Genomic DNA, 18185 nt, shown 5'->3' with positions numbered 1-18185 from the left:
ATTATTGGTGCCATTATTGGCAGTGAGTAAAAGAATAATTTTATATTTCAATCCATTATTTAAAAGAATGTAAACCATGGGTCAGTGCGGAGCACATATAATATATGAAGGAGCATGATTAACCCTGGTCTATACCCTTGAAGTCCACTTGAGTAAAAAAGATCCAGGCCCCCTCCTTCAGGGAAAGATCATATAACCCCCATTCTTTAAATACATCTTACTGTTGAAACATTTAAATTCAAATTAATTAAAAATAAAAATTCACACCCTTCATAACACTACCCACATTTCAAACCACATGTGGCCAGTGGCTACCATATTGAACAGTGCTAATAGAGAATATTTTTATCACGGCAGAAAGTTCCATCAGTGCAAACAGTGCTGAGATAGATAGTTGCATGTAATAGCATTTAGCTTTGGATGGTTGATGGCTCTACCATTTTGTCTTTTCTCTAGGAAAAAAAAGAGTAGATAATTAAATTATCCTTAGAGTTATTTACAAAGTGAGTAAATAAATTAATTGATAAACACAAGAATTGACGTATAGTAAGGCTCGTTGTTCAGATTGTTTGATGAAATAAGAATTTAAATTCATCCCGTTTTGCTCAGGTTTTCCCACTAAAAGATTATCTGGACTTTTTACTATTTGGTAGGTTATAGAGAAAGATATCAATAATAGTGCTAGTTCTTTTTGTGTTGGGTGGTAGATGATAAAAGATCTTCTCTATGTTATTTCACACTAAAGATTGAGTAATTCAGTAGATGAAAAGGATACCACTGTTGTATTGAAATGTGTGAAAATGTGACACGAACCAATATTTATGATTAATCTACTAATGCAGAACTAACTTCTATTTAAAAATCTAAATTTATACTTTTCACTCTTTTAAAAATCTACCTTATCCTCCTGGATGAACACTCCACATTGAATTCAGCCATTGTCCAATGAAGAAGATCTTGACTGTTACTTCTGTGGGTAAGAAGCACATGTAACAGTCAAAGTTTGTTCTCGTTCATATGGTTTGTCCTTATGTGGTTACTAAGGTAGTTAGATAGAACAAAAGGCTATATACACAAAAATATCATCTAAGAACACTATGTATGGACCAGTAGTAGGAATGTGCTCTGGGCCAAGGAGTAGAATTAACCCATTTCAGCACAACTGAGATGCATTTTTTTTAAATGGGTGGCATTTAATTAATTTTTGGAACTGTTTGCTATTTCATATTATGTCTAAACCACAGTTGATTGAAGCATTTTCATTTTGTTAGAGATCCAGGCTATTTAACAGTTTAGAGGAAGGAGGTCTCAGAAGGTAGAGCATATTGTCTGTGTTCTAAATGTGGGATACCATTGTATTTTTTTGTTATTAATCCATGCTTAAAACTGGACATTAAATGAACATGGCCCAATCATGGGACATTTTTAATGATGGTATTGGTATGAAGCAAGGTTCACACGGAGATCTGGTCTGAAAGCTCTGTGAGAAATCAGTCTAGAGACAGATCATAGTTCTATCGAGTATCTTGTTCTGGGAGCTGGTGATTCATGGGAAAATGAAAGTAGAAATGAATGACGATAAAGAGTGCCAAGCGTGGACCAATGATGAGATTGGAGGGTGTCTGAATCAAAAATTTTGATTAAAGCCATCTGTGACTCTGAGGTCCATAATTAAAAAGTGGCCTCATTTTTTCCTCTATGGAAATGAGCTTAGAGCAGAAGTTCAGAATGTTCAAGTGTCTTGATTATGGGCATACCCACTTTCTGGGTATAGATTGAATACTTGTAAGTAAATCATGCATGAATAAATTGAAATAATTGAAGAAATATAAAATGAGTAAATATAAAGAAATCCGGGCATAGACCAATTATGAGAGTATGTGATAAAACAGGGATTGTTGTTATACATTTCTGTGGTACTAAAGTCCTTTTTGCCCCTTTTTGGAGGGAGTGGGTAGGCAGATGTATGTAAGACTCAGTATCGTTGTTTGATGTAGGTGGTTGTTTGCTGGTGGTTGTTTTTATTTAGAAAAGGAAAAATTACATACATAAATAATTCATTAAATACTTAATTGGAAAAAGAATGAGCATAGTTCATATTAGAATGTGCCTTATGAGCAGAATTAGTATTAATCTACCTCTGTTCACTGAATTTTATTAAAAAAGAGAAACAGCTCATTTTTAAAGCTCTGTGGGTACTATAATAGACATGGAGACAAAATGGTATTTTTCACGTTTCCTTGTCTAGTATTAGTTAATTCCCAGATATTGATGAATTGTTACATTTGAGTAGATTAAGTCCCAACCACCGTTTTTAAAAGGGGGCAAAACATGGTCCGGTAAGAAGCAAGAATAATGATTAATTTTTTGTATATACTACTGATCCTCTCTTTGTAGCTTGGCTATGGGCATGTGGACACTTGCACATGATAAGCATATCTATTCTGGGTTGTTCATGGGTTTACCTGTGTGTGTGTGTGTGTGTGTGTGTGTGTGTGTGTTTTAGTATATTTTAATGTGTGATCAAATATTCCCTGAGTCACTCCATAAATGAATAAATAAAACAATGAATGTTTAAATTAATATATGAGGAGGGTCAAGCATAGATCTTGGTGAGAATATGCCATGAACTACAAATTTAAACTCATCTATTTCTACACAAATTGAGTCCTTCAGAAAAAGAAAATTGTCTACGTTTTTGCCTATGTGGATTGGGGGTCACTAGACAGATAAGTGCAATGGGCAGAATTTTAATTTTTGCACAATAAACTCAACAGTATTCATTGTATTATTTAAAATTTATAGTTAAATCAAGAAATAAGATATTCTTGGGTCAGTAATGAAAATGAGAAGTGAATCAACTTCCTGATTAATCTTGTACCACACAACAATTGTCTTTTAAATCGGTCTAAATCTGGACTGTTCATTCTTTTGAATATTGGTACTTGACTCCACAGGATGAAGATGATGGTTGATTTAATCAGTCTCTACTGATGAAGATCTTGGCTGTTAGCTTTGTGGGTAAGGAAACTAATGACTAAAGTAAATAATAGTCAAAAGATCTTGTCAGTTGGGGTGAATTTTTCATTAGTGTTCACTGAATTATTTCAATTAAGCCATACATAGATCAATGATGTGAATGTGCTATGAAATAAAGATGATGATGAATCCAGTTCAGTACAATTGTGGTTGAAAATAAAATGGGAGACATTTTATTCATTCTCAAAGTAGATGAATAATCCATCTTATTTTTGCAGTGCATTTGACTTAAACATTTATTCAGTGATAAAATCTAAGACTGCACTGTCAGTGTGGTAGCCCCTAGCCACATGTGGCTATTTAAGTCTAAAGGAATTAAAGTGCAGTGAATTTTAACTTCAGTTCCTCAGTTGCACTGGCCACATTTCAAGTACTTAGTAGCTGCACGTGGCTAATGGCGACCGCGTGAGAGAGTGCAGGAATGGCACAGTCATGTTATGTTGTAAAGTGCTACTGCATAGCTCCCCCTGAAGGAGGACAGAGGAAGATGGAAGGTGGTTGGAATAGGGTGCTCGTGAAGCTGGCATGTTAATTGATCCATGCATAACTCGCTGAGGGCCACTGCAAAAAACGGCTTTTGGGAAAAGGTCTAGTTATAGGAAAAGAGCCTGTAACTAGACCTTGGTCACATCCAAAGATCTTGTTCCTGGCTTTTTAAAAATTCGTGGGTATTGATTTTATTACTGTTGGTAGATCAATGAACGGATCAATAAACAAAGGTATACATGAAAAAAAAAAGATTGCTTAATCTGGATCAATGATGAGTACCCTGGGGTGTCTGAAATCAAGGATTTTGATTAAACCCTATAACTCTGAGGTCCATTACAAAAGATTCCTCTCTGTTGTCTTTATGGGAAATGAGCTTATTCTAGGAGTTAAAAATATTCAGGAGTTTGTTCTTGGGCTATTGGGTATTTTATTTTCAGTAAATCAGTGCATGAATAAATCAAGAAGCAGATAAATGAATAAGGACAAAATGGGTTATTCCTGGACCAAATAGGAGAGTATGTAATGTAATATATGTAATATAAAAATCATTGTTAATAAATTTCTGAAGCACTGAGTTCCGGTAAAGTAAATTGATTAAAGCTGACCCTTTTGGGTAAAGAGAATTTAGATAAATGGATGTAAGAGCCCATGTTGTTTTTCTCGGTTGGGTTGTTGGTTTTTTGTTTTACTGAGAAGAGCAAAACATTTACTCAAAATTAATTATCGATTAAATAACTCCATAACTGAGTGAGGGCTTACACATGGACTTATGTTGAGAATGTGTTACATGACCAGTTACAACTAATCCAATGATATTCACTATGTTTTAATAAAAAAAAAGGAAAAAAATCATCTGATCTTTTTTTCTGTGCCTAAGAAGCATATGGACAAGCATTAATATTGTCCCTTTTCTGTGGAGTCACAAATACTAATGATATTATAAATATATAAAAGAGTAATTTAACATTTTAATCAATTATTTGGACCATGAGGAGCACGTGTTATGAAACAAGGACAGTGATTAATCCAGTTCTACACAATTGCTCTCCAGATAAAGAAAATAAGACTTACGCTCTTGATTTGGGGAATGGTGAATACATTTAGATAGGGTTTCTTTTTCTGGTTTGGTGAAGTTTCTTTAAAAAAGCAGAAGATAAATGACTCCATATAACTATGTTCGTACATACACATATAAAGGTGAGACAAGAATGCACAATTGTTGAGAATGTGCTGGAATCTAGGATTCAGATTAGCCTAGTTCTTTCCAAGGAAGATTCATATAGAAAAAAGAGTTCTCTCCTGGCTGAGTAGGGGACATAGAAACAGATATGAATAGTAGCCATGGTTCTTGCTCTTTTATCTGTTGTTGGTTTCAGAGGTGTTCATTATATCAGTTAAATGTAATGCTTGGCTCAATCAAGCAGTAAGTACGCTGTTCTGAGTTTTAATACATAACAGGCACTAAGGTTTATTTCTAATCATTTATTGTTGACTTGAACTAAAATATCTGAATCTAGGCTGTTCTATATCATCTGTTTCATTGAATCTATTTGTTTTTATATTTGCTTTGTACTCTACAGAATGGATGCATGATGAATCAATTATGGAGTGTGGAAACTTGTGTAAGTAACAGTCAAGGTAATTGCTTGTGGTTTGGTGGTCTGTCATGGGTGTTAACTCCATTACTGAAAGGGAATAAATGGCTACATATACAAATAAAATGAATGAAGGTCATGTTTGGGCCAGTTCAGCACATCCATCGTCAATTAAGGAGAAAAAAGCAAGATCATTTTATTCATTTTCACAGTTAATTATTCAACTAATTAATGTAAAATGTATTACTCAATTTCAATTTTGAGTCACAGTTGATTTAAACCTCCCTTTATTTATGGAGACATAGTTTGGCTACATTCAAATAGTAAAATGGGGTTAATATGAACTATTGTATTAATCTCTATAGGAAACATTATGGACAATTAATGAAAGATATAATCAGTGGGATGTAATTCTATTCAGAAATGTTAGAGATATTCAAGGCTCTTGTCTCAAGTTTTCATGACCTTTATGCATTTTATTATCATTAGGGAATTGGTGAATTAATCATTAAAACGTGCACACGATTGAAGATAATGAAGGCCAGTCCTGGACCAATGATGATGACTGGTGGAGTATGAGTCATGGATGATGAATACTATGTAACTGGAACTCTGAGGTCCAACACAGTAAGAAATCTAGTCTATACCTTCTGCTGGAAATGATCCAATGGACAGACAGAATATTTAGGAATATTTAAAGATCTCCTTAATTTTTTTTTTTTTAAGATTTTATTTATTTATTCGACAAAGACAGAGACAGCCAGCGAGAGAGGGAACACAAGCAGGGGGAGTGGGAGAGGAAGAAGCAGGCTCATAGCGGAGGAGCCTGATGTGGGGCTCGATCCCAGAACGCCGGGATCACGCCCTGAGCCGAAGGCAGACGCTTAACCGCTGTGCCACCCAGGCGCCCCTAAAGATCTCCTTAATTTTTGTGTTCATGGAATTCGATTTCTATTATTGTAAATGGATCAACAAAAGAATCAAACAAACAAAGCATGAATGCAAAACATTATCCAGTTATGAAGATATATGATGAGGACAGAAATGTTGTTAATATATGTTAAAAATACTGAATTCCATTAGGAAATAAATGTCCTAAAGGTATTATCTCTTTGGCTAAGGTTGATATGTACAGTGTAAATCATAGCCTGTTTTCTTGTTTGGCCAGGGCCTTGTTCAACGTTGTTTGTTACTTTGAGGAAAAAACGTAACAATTTAATGCATACCTAAATCACAAATAAAATGAACGGAGGCATGCAAGGAGAAATGGATAGACTGTTTCAAATCTATTTTATGATCTGTTTTTGTGCTCTCAGAATGGATGCTCCCGGCCAGTTTAAGCATCTCTCTCCATGGCCTTCATCTCTGGTTGCCTAGCAGCATAGAGACCAATGTGAGTATGGTCTAAGTATTTGTCTTGGTTTGGGTCCTTGTGAAAGGATCCAAGAAGGCCAACCATGGCCCAGTGATAAATACGGCACTTTCCTGAGCACTATTGCTGATGATTGCAAAATTAAGAATGATTAATGAGAGATAGAATCAACGTAGTAAGGGATCCTGTAGCGAGCTGTTAGAGATACTTGAAAATCTTGTTCTTAAGCTTTTGTGATTCAGAGTTACCTAATTACTAAAGAAATGAGGGGTTAATCAGTAAACAAATGTAGAAATTAATGGAGCAGAAGAGAGCCAGTTCTGGACCAATGATGACAAAGGGTGGCGTATGAGTCATGGATGATGAATATTACGTGTCTGAAACTCTGAGGTCCAACGAATAAGAAATCCAGTGCATTCCCGCCGTTGGAAATAATCCTTCGGGCCGCTGTAAGGGTACACGAGGCTTTTGTTCTTTTACTATGTCTACCCGGTTTCGATTTCCTATTATAAATGGCTCAATGATAGAACCATAAACAAATACGTAAATCAGTAAATATAAAGAGATGAAGCAAACTGTTAAACAAAAAAAATGTGGTGAGGCAAGAAATACTATTAATATTAATTGAAATCACAGACGTCCATTAAGAATTAAAGGGACCGACTGTGTTACCTCTGTGCAGGGATCGCACAGGCACTGATTACTAATAGTCACTTCGGTTGTCACAGACCAGTCTCATGGGTGAGGTGGTTGATTTTGTTAAGAGGAAACTCTGTAAATATTATGAAAAATTAATAAATAATCAAATGGCCGGGTAAATGAAATGTGAAAGCAAAGCTTAATGGAGAGGACGTCTCAATTTTTTAAAATAATCTCTTCTGCTTTGTACTCCTCAGAATGGAGGCACTTGAGCTGATTCCCTGCGGTTGGCTCCATTGTTAGGAACACAGACGCGAATGTGAGTAATAGTTACAGTGCTCTTAGGTTGATGGTTAGTTTTTAAAAAGAATATTCAGTGTTTTAATAAGATGTATTTTGTATAAGCAAAGAAAGCCAACTGTGGCCCAATGATAAATATGCTATCATATGAAACATTGAGGATAATTCATATAAGAAATATATTGATGGGGTAAATGATTGTATAGGTGGATATAGGAATATTTAGGGCCCTTCTTTTTTTTTTTTTTTAAATACATTGGTACTTGTTTTATTATTATCAGAGAATTGGTAAATTAATTCATAAACAAATATTGATGAAAATGAAGAAAAAGAGGCTCAAGCTTGGATCGATGATGATGGCTGGTGGCGTATGAATCATGCATAATGAATGATACGTGTCTGGAACTCTGAGGTCCAACGAAGAGAATCTAGTTTACCGCCTCCATTGGAATTGGCCCTATAGACAGATGTTAAGAATATATAAGGTCCTTGGTCTTTTTGTTCATGGATTTTGATTCTATTATCATAATTCGATATATTAAAGTTATAAACAATCAATAAACATATATAAATAAATATGAATAAGTAAAACATTGTTCAATTATGAAAATGTGTCATGATGTAAGAGAATCTATTAATATATGTTAAAAACACTGAGCCAATTAGGAAAGACATGGTTCAAAAGTGTGACTTCTTTGGCTAATGATTATATAGAAAGTACAGTAATAATCATTGTTCCTATTCTGGCTTGGTGACAAATTTGATATTCATTTTCTTAAGAGGAATATTAATAAATATTACCCCAAAATAATAAATACCTAAATTACTGACTAAATGAAATGGAAGGATTAATAGAGGGATAATGTCTCTCTCTCTCTCTTTCTTTTTCATCTTCTCTGCTCTGTACTTCTCAGAGTGGCCACACCAAGCTGATTAAAGCATCTTCCATGATTATGAGCTCTATATGTAGGAGATGGAGACCAGTGTGAGTACAAAGTTCTTATCTTATTTTTGGTGGTTTGTTTAGGATGTTAATTGAAATATTAAGAAGTATTTAAATTTAATTAAAGGCCAACCATGGCCCCACGATAAGTATACAATTGACATGAAACATATTGATTTACTGGTATTTGCAACATCGTAGATGATTAATGAAATGTAGCTTCAAGGAGGCAGTGATTCTATGGTCAGATGTTAGGGATGCTTAAGGGTCTTATTTTCAAGTGTTTTTGATTCATCAATGTTTATTTTATAGTCATTGATTTATCGATAAGTTAATCAGTAAAGAAATGTAGAAGTGAGTGAAGAAAAAGGGCCAGTGCTGGACCGATGATGACGGCTGGTGGCGTATGAGTCATGGATGATGAATACTGTGTGTCGGGAACTCTGAGGTCCAACACAACAAGAAATCTAGTTTTTTTTTCTCTGTTGGAAATGACCACAGTGGTAGATATTAGTACCATACAAGAATCAAGTTCTTGGTCTTTGTGTGCATGGATTTTGATTCTTTTAGTATAAGGAAATGAAAGAATCAACAATCAAATACAAATTAATATGACTAAGTTAAGGATTATAAATTATGAAAATTAATAAATACCTAAGTGGATGAGGAAATGATATGTGGAAAGCAAAGCCAATAAAGATAAGGTCTTAAATTTTTTTTTTTATCACCTTCCGTGTTTTCCACTTCTCAGAATGGATGCACTAGAGCCAATTTCAGGATTTTTCCACGGTCACAAGATGTCTGCTTGTCTCTATGTGTTTGGTGCATAGAATGGTGAGTTTTTATGGGTATATACTCTGTATTTGAAAAGTATGAAATGTAATAAAAGAAAGCCGTGGTTCATTGATAAATATGGAATTGCTGTTACTTTGCATTACATTGGGTAGTCCCTATATGAGACTTTGAGGGTGACCAATCAAGGCAATACGCTGATGTAGCATATGATTCCATGGACAGATGTGGGACTGCTCAAGGGTGTGTATTCTAGGTGTTTTTTTTGCTTCATAGGTATTTTATTACTATAAGATAAATTGATGAATTAATTAATACACAAAGGATGATGAGAGTGAGGGAAAAAAGGCCAAGGGTGGACCAATGATGATGGCTGGTGTCGTGTGAATCATGGTTGATGAATACATCTCGAACTCTGAGGTCCAACATCAAAAGAAATCTAGTTTATCACCTCTGTTGGAAATGATCCTATAGACAGATTTAGACTTTTACAGGGATCTTGTTCTGGGGTCTTTGTGTTCATGAATTTTAGTTCTATTAGGATAAGTGAATCAATAAAAGAAGCAATGTAGTAAGGCAAGAATGAGAGAGAAATCGTTCATGGGTATTACCTCTACATAAGAATGCTATAGATAATATAAACAATGGCCAATACTCTTGTTCTGGGTTAGTGGAAGGTTCAATGTTTGTTTTTCTTAAGAAAAAGTAAAATACATATTACCCTGAATTAATATGCAGCTTAATTACTGAGTAATGAAATGTAGCGCAAGGATCAATAGAGAAAATGTTTCATTCATGTTATTATCTACTCTTTCTACTTTTTAGAATGCACACACCCAGGGTGGTTTAAGTAGTACGCCTTGGCCAGTGATCTCTACATTTGTCTGTAGGAACATGGAAGCCAATGTGAGTAATAGTCAATGTTTTCGTCTCACTTTGGGTGGTTTCACCTGGGGATTCTCTGTATTATTTAAAAACAAGTATTCAGTATAAGAGAAAAGACCAACCATGATCCAGTCATGAAATTGGAAATGTATGAAATACGATGTTGATTAATCTACCTTTATAACAATGAGGATGATTAATGGGAGGTATTTCAATGAGGCAATGATTCTAAAGAAAAATGATAGGGATACTGAAGGCCCTTGTCCTTGGGCTTTTGTGATTCATAGATATTTATTTAATTACCATAGTGAATTGATGAACTGATCCTTAAAAAATGTATATGAGAATAAAGAAAAGGAGGCCTGTGCATGGACCAATGATGACAGCTGGTGGCGTATGAGTCCTATACGATGAATGCTACGTGTCTGGAAGTCTGAGGTCCAACACAATGATCCTGTGGATCACCGTTAGGACTATACAAGAATCTTGTTCTAGTAATCATGGGTTCGTGAATTGCTGTGTTATTCATATAAATGAGTGGGTCACTGATAGAACCAATCAATAAATATATAACTAAATAAAACCATGGAAGAAGTTTTGCCAACCATGAATATATATGTGGTGAGGCAAGAACTATTAATATAAACTAAAGAAAGCAGTGCAGGTTAAGAGATAAATGGACCAAGGGTGTTCCCTCTTTTTCTTTCTTTTTTTTTTTTTTAAAGATTTTATTTATTTATTTGACAGAGATAGAGACAGCCAGCGAGAGAGGGAACACAAGCAGGGGGAGTGGGAGAGGAAGAAGCAGGCTTCTAGCGGAGGAGCCTGATGTGGGGCTCAATCCCATAATGCCGGGATCACGCCCTGAGCCGAAGGCAGACGCTTAACCGCTGTGCCACCCAGGCGCCCCAGTCCCTCTTTTTCTAAGGATCATAACATTGCATTTATATTTATACGTATATATGTGTATAAATTATGAAAAACAGTAAGTACCTTTATGACTGAGTAAATGAAATGAGGAAAACAAGGACCAGTTAGAGAAGGCCTCAATTTTTCTTTATCACCTGCTCTGCTCTGTAACCCTCAGAATGGGTGCACGACTCCAGTGCGTTGAAACATCTTCCGTGGTCACGAGCTCTGTGGTTGCCTCTTTGTGTAATGAGCCCAGAGACCAATGTGAGTAATAGTTTCATGTCTGCGTTTGAGAATTTATTTTCAGGTATTCACTGTATTATTAGAAGTGTGAAATATAGTAAGAAATGCCAACCATCAGGAATGATAAATATGGGATTGGTCTGCTGCATTGTATGTATTAATACATATATGGAACTTTGATGATAATTTATGAAAGAGATATATCAATGTGGCAGATGATCTGATAGGCAGACAGAATATTCATTGCTCTTATTCTTGGGTTTTTGTGAATCATAGAGTTTTAGGGATTAATATTAGTGAATTCATGAATTGGTCAGTGAACTTAGGCTGATGAGAGTGAAGAGAAAAGAGGCCCAGATTTGGACCAATGATGACAGTTGGTGGTGTGTGAGTCGTGGATGATGAATATTACGTGTCTGAAACTCTGAGGTCCAACAAAAAAAGAAAGCTCATCTATTGCCTCTGTTTGACATATTATAGACAAATATTAGGAAAATAAAAGATTAATTTTCTCACATATTGCATATTGCATGGAGCACTGGGTGTTATACACAAAAAATGAATCTCGTTTTGTGTTCATGAGTTTTGATTTTACTGTAAAAAAATGGACCAAAGAGACAATCGGTGTACAAGTACAAATAAAGAGGGTGAAATATGTTTGCTCTTAGTATATGTGGTGAGGTGATAAAAGCTATTAACATATATTGAAAATGATGCAGTTCATTAAGAAATGTAAATGGTTCACATATCTTGTTCTGGCTGAGAATGATATATAGACAATAAATAACAGCCAGAGTTCTTACTTTATATTAGTGTTAGGTATGATTTTTTTTTGAGAAAAATAATAAATATGATCCCAGTTCACTGTATTCCTAAATGTCTAACTGAAGATGGAGTGTGTGGATCAACAGTCTCTCAGCCTCCTGTTATTGTCTGCTTTGCTTTGTATTCCTCAGAATGGAGACACTTGGACTTATGATCAGGTGCTCATGGATGCCCCTGCGTGTAAGATCATGGAGACCAATGTGAGTGACAGTCAGATTCTTCTCCTGATTTAGGTGGTTTGTATAGGATATTCAGTGTCATATTAAAAATTTAAGGAATTCCAAACATAGCTCAATGGTAAATATGATGTTGACATGAAACATTATGGTAACTAATCAATACGTTCCCAATGAGGATCATTAGTCAAATAAACATATTCGGTGAGGCAGAAGATTCTATAGACAGTTGCTAGGGATGTTAAGGATCTGTTCCTTGAGTTTTGTGATTCACAGATACTTATTCTATTATATTAATGACTTGATAAATTGACAGTAAACAAATGTAAACAAGAATGAAGAAAAGAAAATCTGAGTGTGGACCAATGATGACAGCTGGTGGCGTATGAGTCATATACGATGAATGCTATGTGTCTGGAAGTCTGAGGTCCATCCAATACAAAGATATCTAGTTTAACAGAGGTCAGGAATATATAAGGACCTTGTTCTTATTCTTTGTGATCAAGAATTTTTAGAAATATTATAGAAGTGTCAATGGCAGAATAAACGTATGAATGAATAAAAATGAAGAGGGTTAAGTATTGTTCATAATTAAAATATGTAGTGAGGAAAAATAATATGTTAGAATAAGTAATAAATGGATCAAATGCATTTAACACTTTTGACTAAGGATGATATAGACAGTGATCAGTAGTAGTCAATTATTGAGTCATGGGAATAAAGGGTACAAAATAAGGAATACAGTCAGTGACATTGTAATAGCATATTGAGCATACCATAATGTATAACGATGTTGGATCACGTCTTGTACACCTGAAAATAATGTAGCATTGTGTGTCAACTATACTCAAAAATTAAAAAAATTTTTTAAATTTAAATTCAATTTAATTAACATGTAGTGTATTCTTTGTTTCAGAGGTAGAATTTAGTGATTGATCAGTTGCACATAACAACCTGTGCTTATTACACCAACTGCCCTCAGTGCTCATCACCCAGTTACTCCATCCCTCCACCCACCTCCCCTTCGGCAACCCTCAGTTTCCTAGAGTTAAGAGTCTCCTATGATTTGTCTCCCTCTGTTTTCATCTTATTTTATTTTACCTTCGCCTGTGTTCGTCTGTTTTTTCTTAAATTCCACATATGACTGAAATGATACGGTATTTGTTTTTCTCTGACTGACTTATTTTGCTTAGCATAATACCCTCTAGTTCCATCCACGTTGTTGCAAATGGCAAGATTTCATTCTTTTTGATGGCTGAGTAGTATTCCATTGTATATGTACACCACATCTTCTTTACCCATTCATTTGTGCATGGACATCTGGGCTCTTTCCATAGTTTGGCTACTGTGTACCTTGTTGCTGTAAACATTGGGATACCTGTGCCCCTTCGAATCACTATGTTTGTATTTGGACAAATAATACCTAGTAGTGCAATTGCTGGGTCATAGGGTTGCTCTATTTTTTAAAAAATTTAAATTCAGTTAATTAACATATAGTGTATTATAAGTTTCAGAGGTAGGGTTCAGTGATTCATTAGTCTTATATAATACCCGGTGCTCATTGCATCAGGTGCCCTTCCTAATGTCCATTCCCCAGTTACCTCATCCCCCACCCACCTCCCCTCTAGCAACCCTCAGTTTGTTTCCTATGATTAGGAGTCTCTTACGGTTTGTCTCCCTCTCTGATTTTGTCTTGTTTTATTTTTTCCCTTCCCCTATGGTCCCCTGCCTTGTTTCTTAAACTGCACATATGAGTGAGATCATATGATAATTGTCTTTCTCTGATTGACTTATTTTGCCTAGCATAATACCCTCTAGTTCCATCCTCATCATTGCAAATGGCAAGATTTCGTTTTTTTGATGGCTCAGTAGTATTCCATTGTATATTTGTAATACATCTTCTTTATCTATTCATCTGTCGATGGACCTCTGGGCTCTTTCCATAGTTTGGCTATTGTGGCCATTGCTGCTATAAACATTGGGGTGCATGTACCCCTTCAAATCACTATGTTTGTATCCTTTGGGTAAATACCTAGTAGTGCAATTGCTGGGCTGTAGGGTAACTATATTTTTAACTTCTTGAGGAACCTCCATACTGTTTCCCAGAGTGGTTGCAAAGGAATGAAGTAGTCATCCGTGCTGCGATGCAGATGTGCCTTGAAAACATTGTGTTAAGTGAAAGAAGGCAGACAGGAAAGGTCATGTCATGCATGACTCCATTTATATGAAATATCCAATGTAGATAAATCCATAGAGAGAGAATAAAGATTGTAGTTGCCCAGAGCTAGAGAAAGGAGGAGTAGGAGAGACTGTGTCATGAGTATGAGATTTTATTTTGGAGTGATGAAAGTATTTTGAAACTACATAGAAATGGCAGTTGCACAATATTGTGAAAATATTGAATGCTACCAATTTGTTACTTTAAATGGCTAATTTTACCTCAATTAAAAAATGAGAGATCTTTATTTTAAAAAGGCAGTTATTAAACTGACAAATTTGAACATTTGATGTTTCTTTTATGAAGGGAAAATAAATATTACCATACATTAATAAATACCTTAATGACTACATATATGAATGGTGGAAAATTTGGATCAATGGAGAGAATGTCTTAATCTTTTTATCACCTTTTCTAATTGGTACTCTTCAGAATGGAACCCCAAGCTGATTGGCCATGGTCAAGATTGTCATGTTGTTTCCATGTTGGAAGGAGACCAAGGTGAGTAATGGTCAAAGTTGTCATCTTAGATTGGGTCATTTGTTTAAAGGTATTCATTGACTTATTAAAAAGTATGAAACAGGGACGCCTGGGTGGCTCAGTTGTTAAGCGTCTGCCTTCGGCTCAGGGTGTGATCCCAGGGTCCTGGGATCAAGCCCCACATTGGGCTCCCTGCTCTGCTGGGAGCCTGCTTCTTCCTCTCCCAATCCCCCTGCTTGTGTTCCCTCTCTCGCTGACTGTCTCTCTCTCTGCCAAATAAATAAATAAAATCTTAAAAAAAAAGTATGAAACACAATTTTAGAAAGTTAACAATGTTCCAGGAATAATGATATCAGCCATGATGTTGGTTTATCAATAATTGCACTACAGAGGTCGATTACTGAAACAGAATCAGTCTCTGTGGGAAATGATTCTATAGAGAGATTTTAGAGATCTGAAAGGATCTTCTTCTCGGATTTTGTGACTCATGTATTTATTTTATTATTATTAATGGATTAATGATTTATTTGATACAAATATAGAAATAAATGAAGAAAAAAAGACCCAAACCTGAACCTTTGGTGGCAGCTGGTGGCATATATGTCTGGATGGTGAATAATATGTGCCTGGGATTCTGAGGTCCAACACAGGATGCAGTTGGATCCCTCTTTTAGACATGCTCCTGTAGACAGATACTAGAAATATACAAAGGTCATCTTCTTGTCCTGGTTTTATCAATTTAGATTTATTATTATAAATGGATCGGTGATTGAACTATTAATGAATTATACATAAGTGTATAAAGAACAAGAGAGTGACGCATTGTCCAGCTGTGAATATATGTGGTGAGGCAAGAATTATTATTACTGAAAATTGAAAATACTGATACCCCTTAAGAAATGAATGGATCAAGAGTGTCAGTTCCTTGACTAAGGATCAGAAAAACTCCTAAGTATAAGTTAATTGTAGTTTTTAGGTCAGTCTCAAATTTGAGGTGGTTCCTTTGTTAAGAGAATGAAAATTAAGGGGCGCCTGGGTGGCACAGAGGTTGAGCGTCTGCCTTCGGCTCAGGGCGTGATCCCGGCGTTGTGGGATCGAGCCCCACATCAGGCTCCTCTGCTATGAGCCTGCTTCTTCCTCTCCCACTCCCCCTGCTTGTGTTCCCTCTCTCGCTGGCTGTCTCTATGTCTGTCGAATAAATAAATAAAATCTTTAAAAAAAAAAAAAAGAGAATGAAAATTAAGAAATTCCTAAATGACAGAATGAATGAAATGTGGAAAAGAAGGATCAATTCTGATGAAGTCTCTGATTTTCTTTTTCACAACATGCTTTGCTTTATATCCCCCAAGATGGACATCCTAAAGGTGGTTGAAGAATTCTTTCCTGGTCACAGTCTCTATGGCTGCATCTGTGTTTCAGGTGTACAGAGACCAATGTGAGTAATAAATCTCATGTTTTCATTTGACAGGTTGTAAAAAAAAGGGGTGTTTACTGTGTTATTAATAGTGTGACTATAATTCGAAAGGCCAATCATGGCCAGTGATAAATATGGGAGTATTACCAAGCGTTACATTTACTAATGCATTTATGATAGATTAAGAATGATTAATGAGAAAGAGTATATCAATGTGATAAATGATTCTAGGGACAGATGTAGAATATTCAAGGTTCTTACTCATTTTTTTGTGAATCATAGGGTTTTTAAAATTAATATTAGTGAATTAGGGAATTAATGAAATAATATGCAGAAAATAAAGAAAAAGGAGCTGAAATATGGACCAGCGATGACGGCTGGGGGCATAAGAGTCATGCACAATGACTGCTATGTGTCTGGAACTCTGAGTCCAACGCAAAAGAAATACCATTTAGTACCTGTCTGAAATTATTCTATAGACTGATTTTAGGACTGTAAAGGGACTATTTTCTTACATTGTTTTCTTGAATTTTGATTCTTTTATTATCAGCTGATCAATTTAAGAATCGATGTACAAATACTAAAAAGTAAAAATGAAGAGCATGAAGCATATGCACTTTTAATATACATGGTGAGGCAATAAATACCATTCAAAGGTATTGAATATCCTGAATTCCATTAAGAAAAATAAATGGTTCGTGTACATTTTTAGTGCACGGTAATAGAGAGGTTCTTACTCTGGGTCAGAAGCAAGTGAGATATTAATGAATTTTTAAAAATAGAAGATAAAGCATGATTGCAAATTAATGTATTTCCAAATGATTGACTCCATGTAAAGTGGAATGTCCAGAACGCGGGAGGTAACGTTTCCATCTTGTTCTCATCTACTTTGCTTTGTGCTTCTCAGAAAGAAGACACCTGACCCGGAGTAAGCATCCCCCATGTTCAGGCGCTCCAGGCTAGCCTCTCTGTGTGGGAGCATGAAGCCCAATGTGTGTAATAATCAAAGTTTTTGTCTTGGTTTGGAGGGTTTGTTTAGGGTATCGCTATAATTATTTAAAAAGTATTAAGTATAAGATAAAAGACCAACCATGGTCCAAGGACTGAGTTGGAACTGCATGAAACATTATGTTGACCAATCTACCTTTACCATAAGGAGGGTAGTTAATGAAGAAGTTTGTTTATTTAGGCAATGATTTGAAAGAAAAATGGTAGAAATACTGAAGGCTTTTGTCTTTGCATTTTTGCAATTCGTAAATATTTGTTTAATTTACTGTTGTTAGTAGATTGGTGAATTAATGGATGAGGGTAAAGGAAAAGAGGGCCAATCCTGGACCAATGATGACAGCTGGTGGCGGATGAGTCCTATACGATGAATGCTACGTGTCTGGAAGTCTGAGGTCCAACACAACGATCCTGTGGATCGATGTGAGAAATATACAGGATAACGTTCTTATAATTTTGGATTTATGGATTTCTATATTATTAATGTACGTGGATCAATGATCGAACCAATAAAAAATCTATAAAAAAATTAAAAAAGGATGAAGCCTTATCAACTACCAATATATTTGGTGAGACAAGAAATCCTTTTGAGGTAACCTAAAGAAACTGAGGCAGGTTGTGAAATTAATGGACCAAAGGTGTTATCTCTTTTTGTAAGGCTCACGTAGACACACTGATAAGCGATATCCAGTTTTGTAAGCCTGGGTCATTCTTGAGTTGAGGATGTTAATTTTGTAATATATACATTTATATTTTCGTATGTATGCATGTTGTGAAAAATTAATTAGCACCGCGTAGCTGGAAAAATAAAATGAGGAAAACAAGGACTAATAGGGAAGAAGTTTTAATTTTTAATTA

The 18185-nt window shown here is 35.4% G+C and overlaps 12 non-coding genes and 1 pseudogene across 12 annotated transcripts; all 13 read left to right on the top strand.

The window, feature by feature from the left end:
• Positions 1 to 1595: 1595 nt before the first annotated feature.
• Positions 1596 to 1669, top strand: LOC121105249. The gene has a single exon (XR_005837723.1). It is a non-coding gene; the product is annotated as a small nucleolar RNA SNORD113/SNORD114 family (small nucleolar RNA).
• Positions 1670 to 3789: 2120 nt separating this feature from the next.
• LOC121105253 lies at positions 3790 to 3862 on the top strand. Its single transcript, XR_005837727.1, has one exon. It is a non-coding gene; the product is annotated as a small nucleolar RNA SNORD113/SNORD114 family (small nucleolar RNA).
• Positions 3863 to 5671: 1809 nt separating this feature from the next.
• Positions 5672 to 5746, top strand: LOC121105315. The gene has a single exon (XR_005837780.1). It is a non-coding gene; the product is annotated as a small nucleolar RNA SNORD113/SNORD114 family (small nucleolar RNA).
• Positions 5747 to 6816: 1070 nt separating this feature from the next.
• LOC121105314 lies at positions 6817 to 6891 on the top strand. The gene has a single exon (XR_005837779.1). It is a non-coding gene; the product is annotated as a small nucleolar RNA SNORD113/SNORD114 family (small nucleolar RNA).
• An 886-nt stretch (positions 6892 to 7777) lies between these two features.
• On the top strand, positions 7778 to 7852 carry LOC121105326. Its single transcript, XR_005837790.1, has one exon. It is a non-coding gene; the product is annotated as a small nucleolar RNA SNORD113/SNORD114 family (small nucleolar RNA).
• Positions 7853 to 8756: 904 nt separating this feature from the next.
• On the top strand, positions 8757 to 8831 carry LOC121105324. The gene has a single exon (XR_005837788.1). It is a non-coding gene; the product is annotated as a small nucleolar RNA SNORD113/SNORD114 family (small nucleolar RNA).
• Positions 8832 to 9525: 694 nt separating this feature from the next.
• Positions 9526 to 9595, top strand: LOC121105241 (annotated as a pseudogene).
• An 828-nt stretch (positions 9596 to 10423) lies between these two features.
• LOC121105317 lies at positions 10424 to 10498 on the top strand. The gene has a single exon (XR_005837782.1). It is a non-coding gene; the product is annotated as a small nucleolar RNA SNORD113/SNORD114 family (small nucleolar RNA).
• A 1071-nt stretch (positions 10499 to 11569) lies between these two features.
• On the top strand, positions 11570 to 11644 carry LOC121105321. Its single transcript, XR_005837785.1, has one exon. It is a non-coding gene; the product is annotated as a small nucleolar RNA SNORD113/SNORD114 family (small nucleolar RNA).
• A 924-nt stretch (positions 11645 to 12568) lies between these two features.
• On the top strand, positions 12569 to 12643 carry LOC121105311. Its single transcript, XR_005837776.1, has one exon. It is a non-coding gene; the product is annotated as a small nucleolar RNA SNORD113/SNORD114 family (small nucleolar RNA).
• Positions 12644 to 15479: 2836 nt separating this feature from the next.
• On the top strand, positions 15480 to 15553 carry LOC121105265. Its single transcript, XR_005837739.1, has one exon. It is a non-coding gene; the product is annotated as a small nucleolar RNA SNORD113/SNORD114 family (small nucleolar RNA).
• Positions 15554 to 16682: 1129 nt separating this feature from the next.
• Positions 16683 to 16756, top strand: LOC121105246. Its single transcript, XR_005837720.1, has one exon. It is a non-coding gene; the product is annotated as a small nucleolar RNA SNORD113/SNORD114 family (small nucleolar RNA).
• Positions 16757 to 17653: 897 nt separating this feature from the next.
• LOC121105328 lies at positions 17654 to 17728 on the top strand. Its single transcript, XR_005837792.1, has one exon. It is a non-coding gene; the product is annotated as a small nucleolar RNA SNORD113/SNORD114 family (small nucleolar RNA).
• The last annotated feature ends 457 nt before the right edge of the window (positions 17729 to 18185 follow it).

Source organism: Ursus maritimus, unplaced genomic scaffold (assembly GCF_017311325.1).
Source record: "Ursus maritimus isolate PB19 unplaced genomic scaffold, ASM1731132v1 scaffold_25, whole genome shotgun sequence".
NCBI lineage: Eukaryota > Metazoa > Chordata > Mammalia > Carnivora > Ursidae > Ursus > Ursus maritimus.
Note: the sequence above shows the minus strand (reverse complement) of the source record. Positions and strands in the feature narration are given on the sequence as shown.